Source organism: Moschus berezovskii, chromosome 11 (genome assembly GCF_049115385.1).
Source record: "Moschus berezovskii isolate FMDL1 chromosome 11, NW_MosBer_1.0, whole genome shotgun sequence".
Lineage (NCBI taxonomy): Eukaryota > Metazoa > Chordata > Mammalia > Artiodactyla > Moschidae > Moschus > Moschus berezovskii.
The window spans coordinates 79,246,965-79,262,678 of record NC_142470.1 but is presented as its reverse complement, the minus strand read 5'-3'; the positions used below and the strand labels follow the sequence as shown (position 1 = coordinate 79,262,678).

At 45.6% G+C, this 15,714-nt stretch overlaps 1 protein-coding gene and 1 non-coding gene across 3 annotated transcripts in view; both read right to left on the bottom strand.

The window, feature by feature from the left end:
* Positions 1 to 450: 450 nt before the first annotated feature.
* ATP6V1E2 (ATPase H+ transporting V1 subunit E2) overlaps positions 451 to 15,714 on the bottom strand; it is an 82,135-nt gene continuing 66,871 nt past the window's right edge. The window contains exons 3-5 of one of the 2 annotated variants that reach the window (XR_016038598.1): positions 12,647 to 12,737; positions 11,572 to 11,771; positions 451 to 613 (exon numbers count right to left, since the gene is read on the bottom strand). The gene's annotated coding sequence lies outside the window, so the exon portion shown is untranslated. The remainder of the gene's footprint in view (positions 614 to 11,571; positions 11,772 to 12,646; positions 12,738 to 15,714) is intronic. The other variant, XR_016038599.1, reaches the window with a different exon arrangement.
* On the bottom strand, positions 13,358 to 13,429 carry TRNAG-UCC (transfer RNA glycine (anticodon UCC)). Its single transcript has one exon. It is a non-coding gene; the product is annotated as a tRNA-Gly (tRNA).

Below are 15,714 nucleotides of genomic sequence, written 5' to 3'. Positions count from 1 at the left end.
TATCCTCTGCCACCGCTTTCTCCTCCTGCCCTGTCTTTCCCAGCATCAGGGTATTTTCCAGTGAGTTGGCTCTTCGCATCAGGTGGCCAAAGTAATGGAGCTTTGCCATCAGTCCTAGGTGGTCCTCCTGTATTTTTAGTGGCTAAATCTGGCAAACCTACTTCCAACCCCCCCTGGGGGATGAGCCAAGGTAGTAGCCAAGATAGATAATGGAAGTAGTTTGATGCTGCTATGGAAACCCCTGGAAGCTGCTGGGAACTCAGGCACACCAGAGTCAGAGACTTTCAGGCAGCTTCTGCAGGTCAAAGCTCATTTCAGCCCACCCTCTAATAATGACCCAGCATCCCTAAGGTGGGGTCCCTTGAGTTTTGTAGGCAGTTAGTTCTAAGAGCAGGAAACACGGAGCACATAAGGCAAAGTGAGTCTCGAGCAAATAAATTTGCAGGTTAAACAGGTTCCTTCATGGCTAGACTTTTATTATGCTGATGTGAACTGGGAGTTTCTAGAAGGGGAGGGGGAAAAGGTTTGCAGTGCTTCCCGGGTCCCATCTGGTCCTGGGAACTTGATCTTCCCATGCAGCCATTAGTCTTGGCTTGCTGCTCAAAGATGACACCTGAAAGCAAAAATTACATCAAAAACTCCTGTAAACCACAGGTGCGATACAGGTGCTAAGCAGTTCCTGTCAGAGTGAGCCAGTTTTTGATCCTGCCAGCAACGCAAGTGGCTGCTCACCAGCAGAGACACCACAGCCATGGCCCACGTGTGGGTTTTTAGGGAGGCTCCCACTGTGAATGCTGGGATTTTAAGCTGATGGGGTTTTTGTCATCTTGTGTCACGGTGCAGAATTTTCAGAGGCCTTCCCCAAACTTGCAGCCATCTCTTCCATTATTCTGCTTCTGCACCTAAAATTCCATCATCGGCGCGTGGAGGCCTGGACATTAGTTCAAGTGCAAATATGCCCGGGAGATGCTCCTGAGCCTCCGTCAGCCACCACCACAAGGTATGAGTCAGTCGATGTGACCCCTCTCAAGTGACAGGTGGCACCTTTGTTTTCTGGGCTGGGAAGTTACTCTGAGGCTCAGAGCAGGTATACAGGCTGGGGGCACGTAGGCTGGGGGAGCCAACCTGAGCCATCAGAGGGGAGCCAGGGCCCTGTAGGGCCAGCAGAGAAGAAACACAATCTAAGCTCCTTCAGAATTTGCCAATCCCACAGCTTACTTGGAACCCTGTAAAAATCTAAACACTGGCCTGAAATGATATCTCCTCACTCACAGCGAGAGGCCGTTAATCCTTTCCCACAGGTTTGACTCCCCTCTGGAGACTTCTGTCTATCCAGAGGCCTCTAGTCCCTGTGAGATGACATAGCATTTATAGGCACAGGTCACACTCAGGTCCAGGCCTGCTCTAACCTATCCCCCAGTTCTGGAAACCCAGCCACCTGCTACCCCAGGTCCAAGACCTGAGTGCTTTGGTCCTGCCCTGTCACCTTATTTCCCAAGCCCAGAAGTGGATTCCCTGCCACATTCACCCCTCCTTGTATCTTAATCTCCTGCCTGTCATTCCACTTTGGGGCCTGCAGCCCTGTAGCCCTTTATCCCCACAAGGATTGGGGGTTGTACCCCAGGGCCCAGGACAAAGCCAGATGCTACTATAATAGTTCTCCTCTGCCTCCTCCTACTGGATGGCTCCCGACTCCTTCCTGCTAGAGGTCCCCATGGACAAAGACCCACCCCACAATGACTTCTTCCTTTGCTGGTCTCATTCCCATGGTTCGTTTTATAATCAATTGATGAGTATTCCTGTGTATGACATGTTCTACCCACCTTACTCTCCCCTCTAGAACACAGACTCCACAGCCAGTTCTGGAGATCTGAGTTGCCATCAGGAGTTCTTTCAAGCTGGAATCCCTCCCAGGGGGCTTGTGGATTTAGCTTTTCTGGGGTGACCTGGGAATTCTGCAAATGACCGGGAGAAAGAACCTCCAGAAAAACTCCTAGGCTGAAAGCTGCCCCGTAAGGACAAGCTGCACCACAAGGGGGCAGTGTCGGCCAACGGTGCTTCACTGAATTAAGGTCGCCTTCCTCTTGCGGGAAGGATGGAACATTCTTTATGGGAATAAGTTTATGTTAAGTTATATGAAATGAAAAAGGAGTGTCTGATGAAATAGTCAAGGCTTTGGGGGAGCTTCTTCAGCATTAGCATAGGGGAGACGTTCCATACCTCATTCAGGACATTCTAGAATACCAGCTCATGGCAAGTGTAATAGCAGCTGTACCACCTAGCTCCTAGCTCACCTGTGGTAATGTGGGAGCAAGGATAACAGGCCTGTATGAAGCAGGGCAGGTTTCATGGCTCCAGTGCTGATGTGAAGAAACTGCATTCCTGGAGGGTTCCAATAACTTGCCAGGGTCTTGGCTTAGCCATTGGCAGAGCTGGACCCAGGACCCCAGGACCTCAATCCCTGGGTCAGAACATTTTCCACAGTGCTCCACTGGGCACTTCCTGCCACCCCAGAGGAGTTATTCAGAAATTGGTGCCGAAAGCCCCTGAGGCCCAAGCTTGTAGGTTTCTACGCCCTGTTTCCAGCTCTGAACGATGCAAGTCTAGAATTCCACCCTTATGCCAACTCTTCATCGGAGTAGGCCTCCCCTCAGGAGCTTCCACCTGGTTAGAGCATAAGGGAACCTGTATTCAGACTTCACCACTGGTGGGCTTTGCTTCAGTAAGCCCAGTATGTAAATGGCCATTGGATTTATAGAAATTATAGACTGGGGGGGAAGCAGCTTTGTGAAATGATACATATAATTCTTTTAGATAGCAAGGTTCCCACACCCATCACCATACTTCCCAGGCATTTAATGTATATCCGCTTTTATGGGGATTCATCTGCTGCTAATTTACTCATATCACAGAGAGCTCAAACAAGGAAAATGGTCAGAAGTGAGGCCTCTGGTTCTCCTTCGAGGGTGTGAGGACGAAAAGGAGAAAATGCAGCTCCTTGACCCTCTGACCTGCCACTCTCGCATGCCCTCTGGCCTACCTACCTCGCACTCACTAGCCGGAAGGGAGCCGCAGCCTGACCAGGGCCATCAGCTACACTGACCCTTTACTGCCCCTGCTGTGAGTGAGACAGATGTCCTGCCCGCATCCAACTGCTGCTCTAGAGGGAGAATGAGACAAGCACCAGGTCCCTTAACAGAAGGCAGCTAGGGACACACAAAGGACACAGTTTCACAGGTGGCAGTAGCTGGGAGAGGCCTTGAAGTCTGGACGGATTTTCGTAGGCCGAGATAAAGGAGAGAGGGTTTTGTAGGCTGAGAAAACTGCCAGCAAAAAGTCAGGAAGGCATGTGAACTTGAGTGTGCCTAGGGAACGTCAAGAAGCATTGTCCCTCTCCAATTAGATCACATGCTCCACGGAGGCGAGAAGCACATACGATGAGCCTCGGTGTCCAGCACAGGTTCATGATCCTGGAAGGGGCTTGTGAAGTATCATTCTGGGTGAACTTCTCAAAAGGTAGCACCTCCCTCTGGGGTACTGAGGCAGTTGTGTTGACAGGGAACTGAATTCCTAGCACCTACATGCTATGTCAGTTATCAACTTATTGCCTCTCAACTGTAAAGTGAAAGTGGAGTCGCTCAGTCGTATCCGACTCTTGGCGACCCTATGGACTGCAGCCTACCAGGCTCCTCCGTCCATGGGATTTTCCAAGAGTACTGGAGTGAGTTGCCATTGCCTCCTCCGCTCAACTGTAAATCCACCCTTAATTGCCCAGCTCCTGATACTGAAGCAAAGCCCTGTAAGCATCTCTCTTGTTGCTGCTGCTACTGCTACTAAGTCACTTCAGTCGTGTCCGACTCTGTGTAACCCCATAGGCGGAAGCCCACCAGGCTCCCCCGTCCCTGGGATTCTCCAGGCAAGAACACCGGAGTGGGTTGCCATTTCCTTCTCCAATGTGTGAAAGTGAAAAGTGAAAGTGAAGTCGCTCAGTCGTGTCCGACCCTTAGCGACCCCATGGACTGCAGCCTACCAGGCTCCTCCATCCGTGGGATTTTCTAGGCAAGAGTACTGGAGTGGCTTGCCATTGCCTTCTCCGATCTCTCTTGTTAGCCCCCGATATTACGCTTATTCAGTAGAGGGCGCTGAAGAGACATCATACTGCTCATGGGGTTCTCAAGGCAAGAAGACTGAAGTGGTTTGGCCATTCCCTTCTCCAGTGGACCACATTTTGTCAGAACTCTCCACCATGATCCGTCTGTCTTGGGTGGCCCTACATGGCATGACTCAGTTTCATTGAATTAGACAAGGCTGTGGTCCATGTGATCAGACTGGTTAGTTTTCTGTGATTGTGGTTTTCAGTCTGTCTGCCCACTGATGGAGAAAGATAAGAGGCTTATGGAAGCTTCCTGATGGGAAAGACTGATTGAGGGGGAAACCGGGTCTTGCTCTGATGGATGGGACCATGCTCAGTAAATTTTTAATCCAGTTTTCTGTTGGAGCTGGAATGTTAGGTCCATGAAACAGAGCAAATTGGAAGTGGTCAAACAGGAGATTGCAAGAGTGAACATCGACATTTTAGGAATCAATGAACTAAAGTGGACTGGAATGGGTGAATTTAACTCAGATGACCATTATATCTACTACTGTGGGCAAGAATCCCTTAGAATAAATGGAGTAGCCATCATAGTCAACAAAAGAGTTCAAAATGCAGTACTTGGATGTAATCTCAAAAATGACAGAATGATCTCTGTTCGTTTCCAAGGCAAACCATTCAGTATCACGGTAATCCAAGTCTAAGCCCCAACCAGTAACGCTGAAGAAGCTGAAGTTGAATGGTTCTATGAAGACTTACAAGACCTTTTAGAACACCCAAAAAAGATGTCCTTTTCATTATAGGGGACGGGAATGCAAAAGTAGGAAGTCGAGAAACACCTGGAGTAACAAGTAAATTTGGCCTTGGAGCATGGAATGAAGCAGGGCAAAGGCTAATAGAGTTTTGCCAAGAGAACACACTGGTCATAGCAAACACCCTTTTCCAACAACACAAGAGAAGATTCTACACATGGACATCACCAGATGGTCAACACCGAAATCAGATTGATTATATTCTTTGCAGCCAAAGATGGAGAAGCTGTATACAGTTAGCAAAAACAAGACTGGGAGCTAACTATGGCTCAGATCATGAACTAAGTGAAGTCACTCAGTCATGTCCGACTCTTTGCAACCCCATGGACTGTAGCCTACCAGGCTCCTCCATCCATGGGATTTTCCAGGCAAGAGTACTGGAGAGGGATGCCATTTCCTTCTCCATTCCTTCCAGATTATGAACTCCTTATTGTCAAATTCAGACTGAAACTGAAGAAAGTAGGGAAAACTACTGGACCATTCAGGTATGACTAAATCAAATCCCTTACAATTATACAGTGGAAGTGAGAAATAGATTTAAGGGATTAGATCTGATAGAGTGCCCGATGAACTATGGATGGAGGTTCATGACACTGTACAAGAGACAGGGATCAAGACCATCCCCAAGAAAAAGAAATGCAAAAAAGCAAAATGGCTGTCTGAGGAGGCCTTACAAATAGCTATGAATAGAAGAGAAGCAAAAAGCAAAGGAGAAAAGGAAAGATATACCCGTTTGAATGCAGAGTTCCAAAGAACTGCAAGGACAGATAAGAAAGCCTTCCTCAGTGATCAGTGCAAAGAAATAGAGGAAAACAACAGAATGGGGAAAACTATAGATCTCTTCAAGAAAATTAGAGATACCAAGGGAACATTTCATGCAAAGATGGGCTCAATAAAGGACAGAAATGGTAGGGACCTAACAGAAGCAGAAGATATGAAGAAGAGATGGCAAGAATACACAGAAGAACTGTACAAAAAAAGATCTGCATGACCCAGATAATCACGATGATGTGATCACTCACCTAGAGCCAGACATCCTGGAATGTGAAGTCAAGTGGGCCTTAGGGAGCATCGCAACGATCAAAGCTAGTGGAGGTGATGGAATTCCAGTTGAGCTATTTCAAAACCTAAAAGATGATGTTGTGAAAGTGCTGCACTCAATATGCCAGCAAATTTGGAAAACTCAGCAGTGGCCACAGGACTGGAAAAGGTCAGTTTTCATTCCAGTCCCTAAGAAAAGCAATGCCAAAGAATGCTCAAACTACTGCACAATTGCACTCATCTCACATGCTAGTAAAGTCATGCTCAAAATTCTCCAAGCCAGGCTTCAGCAATACATGAACCACTGTGAACTTCCAGATGTCCAAGCTGATTTTAGAAAAGGCAAAGGAACCAGAGATCCTATTGCCAACATATGTTGGATCATCGAAAAAGCAAGAGAGTTCCAGATAAACATCTATCTCTGCTTTATTGACTATGCCAAAGCCTTTGACTGTGTGGATCACAATAAACTGTGGAAAATTCTGAAAAAGATGGGAATATCAGACCACCTGACCTGCCTCTTGTATGCAGGTCAGGAAGCAACAGTTAGAAATGGACATGGACCCTCTTACACTGTTGGTGGGAATGCAAACTAGTACAGCCACTATGGAGAACAGTGTGGAGATTCCTTAAAAAACTGGAAATAGAACTGCCATACAACCCAGCAATCCCACTCCTGGGCATACACACCGAGGAAACCAGAATTGAAAGAGACACATGTACCCCAATGTTCATCGCAGCACTGTTTATAATAGCCAGGACGTGGAAGCAACCTAGATGTCCATCCGCAGACGAATGGATAAGAAAGCTGTGGTATATTTACACAATGGAGTTCTACTCAGCAATTAAAAAGAATACATTTGAATTAGTTCTAATGAGGTGGACGAAACTGGAGCCTATTATACAAAGTGAAGTAAGCCAGAAACAAAAACACCAATACAGTATATTAACACATATATATGGAATATAGCAAGAGGATAATGATAACCCTGTATATGAGACAACAGCAGAGACTTGGAAGTGTGGAGCAGTCTTTTGGACTCTGTGGGAAAGAGTGAGGGTGGGATAATTTGGGAGAATGGATTGAAAAAAAAAAAAGAAGCATCTCTGTTATGACCTGTTTCTCTTTTATCCAACAAGATTGTAAAAAAAGATAAGAAAGATATTTACACAGGTTACAGCAAAAAGATCTAGGAATAATGTCAAAGACGCTGTTATATCATGAATACTCCTAAAAATGGACCTCTCAAATAGCAACCTCTCTCCCCTTTCCTCTGTTTCTCTCTCCTGGGTGCTCTCTCTCTGCATTTATGCGATTTTTATTTTTTTTTCTCTTTTTTTTTTATTGGAGGCTAATTATTTTACAATATTATATTGGTTGGTTTTGCCATACATTGACATGAATCCACCCCGGGTGCACATGAGTTCCCCCTCCCAAACCCCCCTCCCACCTCCCTCCTCCCCTTATCCTCCCTCTGGGTCATCCCCGCACACCAGCCCCGAGCATCCTGTAAGATGCATCGACCCTGAACTGGTGATTTGTTTCACATATGATAATATACATGTTTCAATGCCATTCTCCCAAATCATCCCACCCTCACCCTCTCCCACAGAGTCCCAAAGACTGTTCCATACATCTGTGTCTCTTTTGCTGTCTTATATACAGGGTTATCATTACCATCTTTCTAAATTCCATATATATGCATTAGTATACTGTATTGGTGTTTTTCATTCTGGCTTACTTCACTGTATAATAGGCTCCAGTTTGATCCACCTCATTAGAACTGATTCAAATGTATTCTTTTTAATGGCTGAGTAATACTCCATTGTGTATATGTACCATAGCTTTCTTATCCATTCATCTGCAGATGGACATCTAGGTTGCTTCCATGTCCTGGCTATTATAAACAGTGCTGCAATGAACATCGGAGTACATGTGACTCTTTCAATTCTGGAAACAGAACTGCCATATGATCCAGCAATTGCACTCCTGGGCATACACACCGAGGAAACCACAATATGCTTTTTTTTAAAACACTTTTGTTTAAATCTATCTTTGTTTCTATCTCACATTTCAGTGGTAGGTCCATCAGTGGTAGATTTTCCTGCTGTCAATTCAGTCAAGGTAGTGCTGAAGGATTAAAAAGGCACATAGTCAGATACCAAATAATTTTTCAGATTAAACTTTTTGGTTCAAATTAGTTTAAATTATGCTTTAACTTATAAACTAGACGACCCTTTAAAAACCAATGTGTAAACCTATTATTTGAGACCTGGTATGTAATTTTCTCCAGAAATTAGGCTTTATGAAAAGTCATATATATTTTATAGGGCTTCCCTGATGGGTCAGCCTTAAAGAATCTGTCTGCAATGAAGAAGACAAGGGTTCAATCCCTGAGTCAGGAAGATGCCCTAGAGAAGGAATTGGCAACCCACTCCAGTATTAAAAAAAAAAAGAAAGAAAGAAATGGACATGGAACAACAGACTTGCTTCAAATAGGAAAAGGAATTCATCAAGGCTGTATATTGTCACCCTGCTTATTTAACTTATATGCAGAGTACATCATGAGAAACACTGGGCTGGATGAAGCACAAGCTGGAATCAAGATTGCTGGGAGAAATATCAATAACCTCAGATATGCAGATGATACCACCCTTATGGCAGAAAGTGAAGAACTAAAGAGCTTCTTGATGAAAGTGAAAGACGAGAGTGAAAAAGTTGGCTTAAAGCTCAACATTCAGAAAACTAAGATCATGGCATCTCATCCCATCACTTCATGGCAAATAGATGGAGAAACAGTGAAAACAGTGGCTGACTTTATTTTGGGGGGCTCCAAAATCACTGCAGATGGTGCTGGCAGCCATCAAATTAAAAGACACTTGTTCCTTGGAAGGAAAGTTATGATCAACCTAGACAGCATATTAAAAAGCAGAGACATTTCTTTGCCAACAAATGTCTGTCTAGTCAAGGCTATGGTTTTTCCAGTTGTCATGTATGGGTGTCAGAGTTGGCCTATAAAGAAAACTGAGCACTGAAGAATTGTTGCTTTTGAACTATGGTGTTGGAGAAGACTCTTGAGAGTCCCTTGGACTGCAAGGAGATCTAACCAGTCCATCCTAAAGGAGATCAGTCCTGAGTGTTCATTGGAAGGACTGATTTGAAGCTGAAACTCTAATACTTTGGCCACCTGATGTGAAGAGCTGACTCATTTGAAAAGACCCTGATGCTGGGAAAGACTGAAGGCAGGAGGAGAAGGGAAGGACAGAGGATGAGATGGTTGGATGGCATCACCGACTCAATGGACATGAGTTTGGGTAAACTCTGGGAGCTGGTGATGGACAGGGAATTGTGCTGCAGTCCATGGGATCACAAAGCGTTGGACACAACTGAGTGACTGGACTGGACTGAACTGAAGAGACATCAGAGGAAGAAAGGGCTCCTCTCCTGGCTCTGGTGTGCTTTGCTTTCTTCTTCCGCTCTCAATGCTGGGCAAGGTACTCATCTCCAGAGAGTCTCAGAGGCACCTCAGGAGAAACTTGTCCCAACAGGTTTCCTAGCTAAGGTTCTCCAATGACTTCCTGGAAAGTTTAACACCAGCTTCTAGGCACCTTCCAGGTGAGATTTGTTGGCACTCCATGGTCAGTTTCCAGCTTGACCTTGACCTCAGTGAGCAGGGCTCTATGACTCCAGCCACATCCTCTCCAGTGAGATCTGAATCTCAGCCTCTAAGAGGCACCGCTTCCAAATTCATTCCTGTATCATTTAGAATTGGCTTTACTCCTAAGTAGCCAATTCCCTGTCACTAGTTAATAATTCTTCACATTCTGCCTTCCCTGTTAGAATTTCTGTGTGGCTTCTGTCTTCTGATCAGGCCCTGACTGATAAAATGCTCATATAGATGCTGTGGGGCTGCACTCCTCAGGCCTGAAAGTCTTGTTATGGCCCAGGCTGCAGGCCAAAGAAAGAGCCTGGAAAGAGCGACAGAGCTGTTAATATCAATGGTTTGTTGGATAGGGGCTCTTACACGCCTGAAGTCAGGGAGGCTACCATTTATAGGTGGAAGTGATGTCAGGTTGGTTCATCAGTTACCAGGGAAATCAGCTGCTGGGGTATAGCCGTCACAACCCCTTTGGTTAACAAGCATCACAAGGGTGGACATTTCCCTTTAATAAACTAGCAAGTGGACCTGTTCTGGAGTAAGGATTAGAACAATCACTAGTTGGGGCAAGGGGCAAACATGTAGGCAGTTACTGGTTAAGTTCCATGATTAGGAGGTTTGGATAGTCAGGTAAGGAGGGTGCGGGTGGAGAAGGGGACATACAGAGAGCAAGCCATACACACGCCTTCATATACATCCTGGCATACACCCTGGGGGCATGTGCCCTTACGTCAGATGCACCCAACAAATCCTCTGAGCATTTAGGTCTCCTCTTCCTCTTGCATACTCACTGTATATCAGCCAGGGTTCAGTCAGGAAAATAGAAACTGCTCTCAGTATTTCCAGCAGGAAGGGACTTAATACAGGGACTTTGGTGCTTAAGTCCAGGCTTCACCTGATCCTACCTGCATCACTACGGGCAGGCGACTTAGCCTTTCTGAAACTCAGTTACTACTTCTGTGAAGATAGAGATAATCTCAGTACCTAACTCATAGGATTTCTCTGAAAAATTACATAAAATGATCCATGAAAAGTTCCCAGTACCTGGTAGATGGCTAGTGCCCAATCATTGTAAACTTGTTGGTGTTACTATTCAGTTCACTTCAGCCGCTCAGTTGTGTCTGACTCTTTGTGACCCCATGGACTGTGGCATGCCAGGCTTCCCTGTCCATCACAACTCCCGTAGCTTACTCAAACTCATACAATCCTCTAAATGCTCTAGCGCACCTGAGCTGAAATGTCTCAAAATCCCAGCAGTCTGCAGCTGAGGCAGCCAGAAAGGGAAGAGAACATGTTGGCAGTTGGACATCTGTCCCCAGTGGAAGTGAAGGCAACTCCAGATGGGGGAGGGGGCATAGAGATGGGGGGGATGGCATGTAGGGTGGGTATGACCCAGTGGCTTAAAGATGCCTACCTGTCTTCAACTAGAACAGATTACACAGCCTAAACTTCCTTTCACCCATATTGAGCAAACCTCTCTTTTCCAGACACTTTTTAAAAATTTTAACTGAAAACATAATATACGCACATTGCTTTTAAAAAAAAAAAAAGTTTAAGAGTACAAAATGCTATACAGTTAGGAATATCTCTGTCCCACCCCAAACCCTCAATCCCTCCATCCTCCCACCTCAGGTGCAGCCATCAGGAACCAGTTTCTTTTATGGTTTTACCAGTAGAATATGTTTTCCTATTTTTAATATACAGGAAAGCACTGCTTTTGCTTTTCCACTGAGTAATATATTTGGAGAGAATTCCATAGTGTGCTAATGCATCTACCTTACTTGTTATTTTTTTCTCTAGTCTTATTCTTTTAAAAATCTGCATAGTATTCTTGATATGGATACAGCACTAACCAGATTGCTTCTAGTGGAAATTTTTTTCCAGTCTTCTGCTATTATAAGCAATGGTATAATACACATCCGTGTACACCCATCTTTCTTTTATTTGAAGTAGAAAATCATCTTACCTCTTAGAGCTGGAGCCCCAAAGACCATCCTATGGGAAGGAGACGGGGAAGGAGACGGGAAGCCCGCATTCCAGTCATATCTCAACCACTGACGTCCTCTGCCCTCAGACACTGATCACTTCATCACCCTGTGTGACTCAGGTTCCTTGCTTGTCAGGAAGCAATAATTACACCTGCTTTAAATGGCCTCATCAGGCATTCTGAGAATCAAATGATATAATGGGCATGGAAGTCTGTGGGTGCCATACGAATATACATACACATCTCTCATCGGGTTATTTGCCAAAACAATTGACACTTTACTATATGAATCTGTCCATCAACTTTCAACATGGTGCCTGCTGCACCCAGTGGACCTTCTAAGGGAAACTGACCCTCCCCCCTACCCTCAGCTCCCGCTTAGGAACCACCCAAAGCTGCTGCACACTGTTCCGTATGGCCCTGCCTCCCCGTCCCTCCGCTTTTCCACTGCCCACCCAGCTGGGCTGGACACCTTTCCAATCTACCGGCTGCCCAGCAGCTAGAATGAGAAGCTCTGCCCACACAGAGACAAAGCAGGTCATTCTGATCCCCGCTCTTGGGAAAGTCAACTAGGAAAGCATGATGAGTAAGACGGTTAAGACAAACACAACACTGCATGCGCAGAGTGAGGCCATGCAGTCAGGGCTGAGAAGGGTTATCAGAAGCTCAAATTACAATACACCGAAACTGGGAGGAAGCAGAATCCTTCCATACATTAAAGCTGTGAGATAAGGGAAAAAGTGGGAAAGGCTGTTGATTAAAGTGAGAGGACACACATAAGCAGAAACATCAGAGCCAGCCAAGTAACAATGACAAAGCACGTGAAGGCACAGCAGCGCTGGCTGCTGAAGGAGCACAGTCCCCGGGGGCTCCCATGTGATCCTGTCTCCCTGTTCCCTCAAGAGGCTTTACTAGCGCCTCCTTTCCCTGGGCTCAGTTGGGGAGGGGAGATTCTTTTCATGGTGAAGAAGTCCCAAGCCAACCCAAAGCTCATGAGAGCTATCTCCCCAGCTTCCTATAGAGTCCCCTAAGGACAGGTATGTGCAGTTCTTACCTTGGGACAGGGGAAATGAGAGTACATCTTGCTTGCTTGGAATATACTGCTTTGCTTAATGAATTCATGCAGTTTCATGAAAGACAACCTCCTAGGGAAAGGGCAGGATGGAGAAGGGCAGAGAGCAGAAATGGAAAGACAAATGGATAATAATTATCAGCCAAGAATTTGCTCATGCTGATCCTCTTGCCCAAATCCCACACGCCCTTCATGTCATCTCTTCCACCAAACCTTCGCCAGCTTCTCCAATCAGAGCAGCACCAACCTTCTTGACTACAACAGGAGATTGCTTTATGGGCCCCAACTCTTCTTACTGCATCATATCGACACTTTTTACACTGTGTCATCACAGTTCTTCCCACTGAAAGGATGGAGTACATTTCCCCATCATTCGACTTTGAGTTTGGTCAAAGCCAATAGCATAAAATGGAAGTGATGGTATGCCAATTCCAAGACCTCTTATACTTCTCCCATTGCCATGAAAAGAGCATGTCAAGGCCGGCCCACTAGCCCCAAGAAGAGAAAGAAGCTGCCTTGACCAAGCCCCCAGAGGAGCCTAGGAGATCAGTCAACTCTTAGATGTCTGAGTTAAATAAATGTTTATTGTTGTTACATCACTGAGATTTTATGGTTGTTTGATATACAACTACACTTACCACTTATTATACACTTGAGTACTCAGTGATTTTTAATAGCAACTCATTAGTCATATGCGTTGGCCGGGAATCGAACCCGGGTCAACTGCTTGGAAGGCAGCTATGCTCACCACTATACCACCAACGCCTTCCTGGTAGCTCAGAGGTCAAAGCGTCTGCCTCCAATGCGGGAGACCCGGATTCAATCCCTGGGTCGGGAAGATCCCCTGGAGAAGGAAACGGTAACCCACTCCAGTATTCTTGCCTGGAGAATCCCATGGACGGAGAAGCCTGGTAGGCTACAGTCCACAGGGTCGCATAGAGTCGGACACGACTGAGCGACGGAACAGAACAGAACAGAACAGAACAGAACATTAGTCATATATAATTGTTTCTCTGGGCAGGTCTCTTCTAGTTAAGACCTTCGGATTTAGCAAATGAAAACACAGGATCTCCAGCTACAATAAACTTGAATCTCAGATAAACAACAAAGAATTCTTTAATATAAATATGTCCCATGCAAGTTTCAGAACCTATTTATACTAAAAATTATTCATCTAAAATTCAAGTTTAACTGGACACCCTAGATTTATCTGGCAATCCTACTCCTAGTGCTTGAGGCAGGATCAACATCTTATACAATAACTGTGAGATAGTTCCCATGGTCACCATCATAATTCTGGGAGAGGAAAGCCATGGTTCAGATAAAGATTTGCAACCTCTGGTGGCCTAGAGGTTAGTATTTTGGGCTTTCACTGTGTGGCCTGGGTTCAATCCCTGATTGGGGAACTAAGATACTGCAAGCTGCCTGGCATGGCCTAAAAACACCTTTCAAGAAGGTAGAAGTTGAGCACTTTCTTCTCTCCAGTGACAAACCCTCTTGTAATCGAGGTGGTGTGGTTATCGTTTTCATAGCCCCTGTATAGGCAGGTACTGGGCAAAGACAGTGGCTTAGTTTCACATCAGTGCTGCAGTGTAGTGCTTAGTCACTCAGTGGTGTCCCTGTCCAACTCTTGCAACCCAACGGACTGTAGCCTACCAGGCTCCTCTGCCCATGGGATTTTTCAGGAAAGAATACTGGAGTGGGTTGCCATTTCCTCCTCCAGGAGATATCCCTGATCCAGGAATCGAAGCCACATCTCCTGCGTCTCCTGCATTGTAGGCAGGTTCTTTGGGAAATGACTTTGCTGAGTCATTGGGAAAGCCACAGGGTAGGGGAGTGGGCAAATCCTTATTCCCCTCCACAAATGAGTACACAGAACATCAGAGATGGGAAATAACTTGCCCTTGGACATCCAGCTAGAAACAGCAGCAAAGCTAGAATTCAAATGCAGCCCTTTCTCTCTCCAGAGGCAGCCCTGCCTCCAACTACCAACAATGCTTTTTGTCATTTCCACAAAACTGAAGACAACAAAGAATATTCCCCAGCACCCAATCTCTTTACTGTTCCCACTCAGTGTGTTCAAGGAATAATTGAGGTTGTATCCATTTGCTAGGACTGCCATAGCAAAGCACCATAGACTGGGTGGCTTAAATGACAGTGGTTTATTTTCTCACAGTTCTGGAAGCTAGATGTCCAAGGTCAAGGTGTCAGCAGGCTTGGTTTCAGCTAAAGGCTGTGAGGGAAGGATCTGTCCTAGGCTTTTGATGATTAATTTTCTGTGTCACCTTGACTAGGCCCTGGGATGCCCAAATATCTGGTTAGACATTATTTCTGAGTATGTCTGTGAGTATGCTTCTGGAAGAGATCAATATTTGAATTGGTAGACTGGATAGAGTAGACTACCCTGTTTCAGTGTGGATGGGCATCATCTCATCCTTTGAAGGCCCAAATGGAGAAAAAAGGCAGAGGAAAGTTGAACTGATTCTCTCTGCCTGAGATATCAGTCTTGGACCAGGACTTACACCAGCAGTGCTCCTGGTGACTAGGCCTGCAGACTCAGGCTGGAAGTTATACATCAGCTTTCAGGAGTCTCCCACTTTCTGACAGCAGATCGTGCCACTTCTCAGCTTCCATAATCACCTGAGCCCCTATTTAAATGTATAAGATGGGGCTCCTGTTGGCTCTCTGGAGAATTCTAATATGAGACGCCTCTCTTTGGTCTTTAGATGGCCACCTTCTCCCTCATCTTCACATTATCTCCACAGGGCCATATCTGTGTTTCCATTTCCTCAGTCATACTGGATAAGGACCCACCCTCATGACCTCATTTTAACATAATCACCTCTGTAAAGACCCTTATCTCTTCAGGAAGTCACATTCTAAGGTACTCAGGGCTAGGACTTCAACATATGAGTGTGGGGGGTGAGAGGACAAAATTCGGCCCATAACAAGGTTTGTGGAGCTAATTGTGACTCATTTCAATACAGCCTGCATTTAAAAGAGGAACTTCAAGAGAAGAGACTTCAAATGATGGAATTCTGGATTTCAAG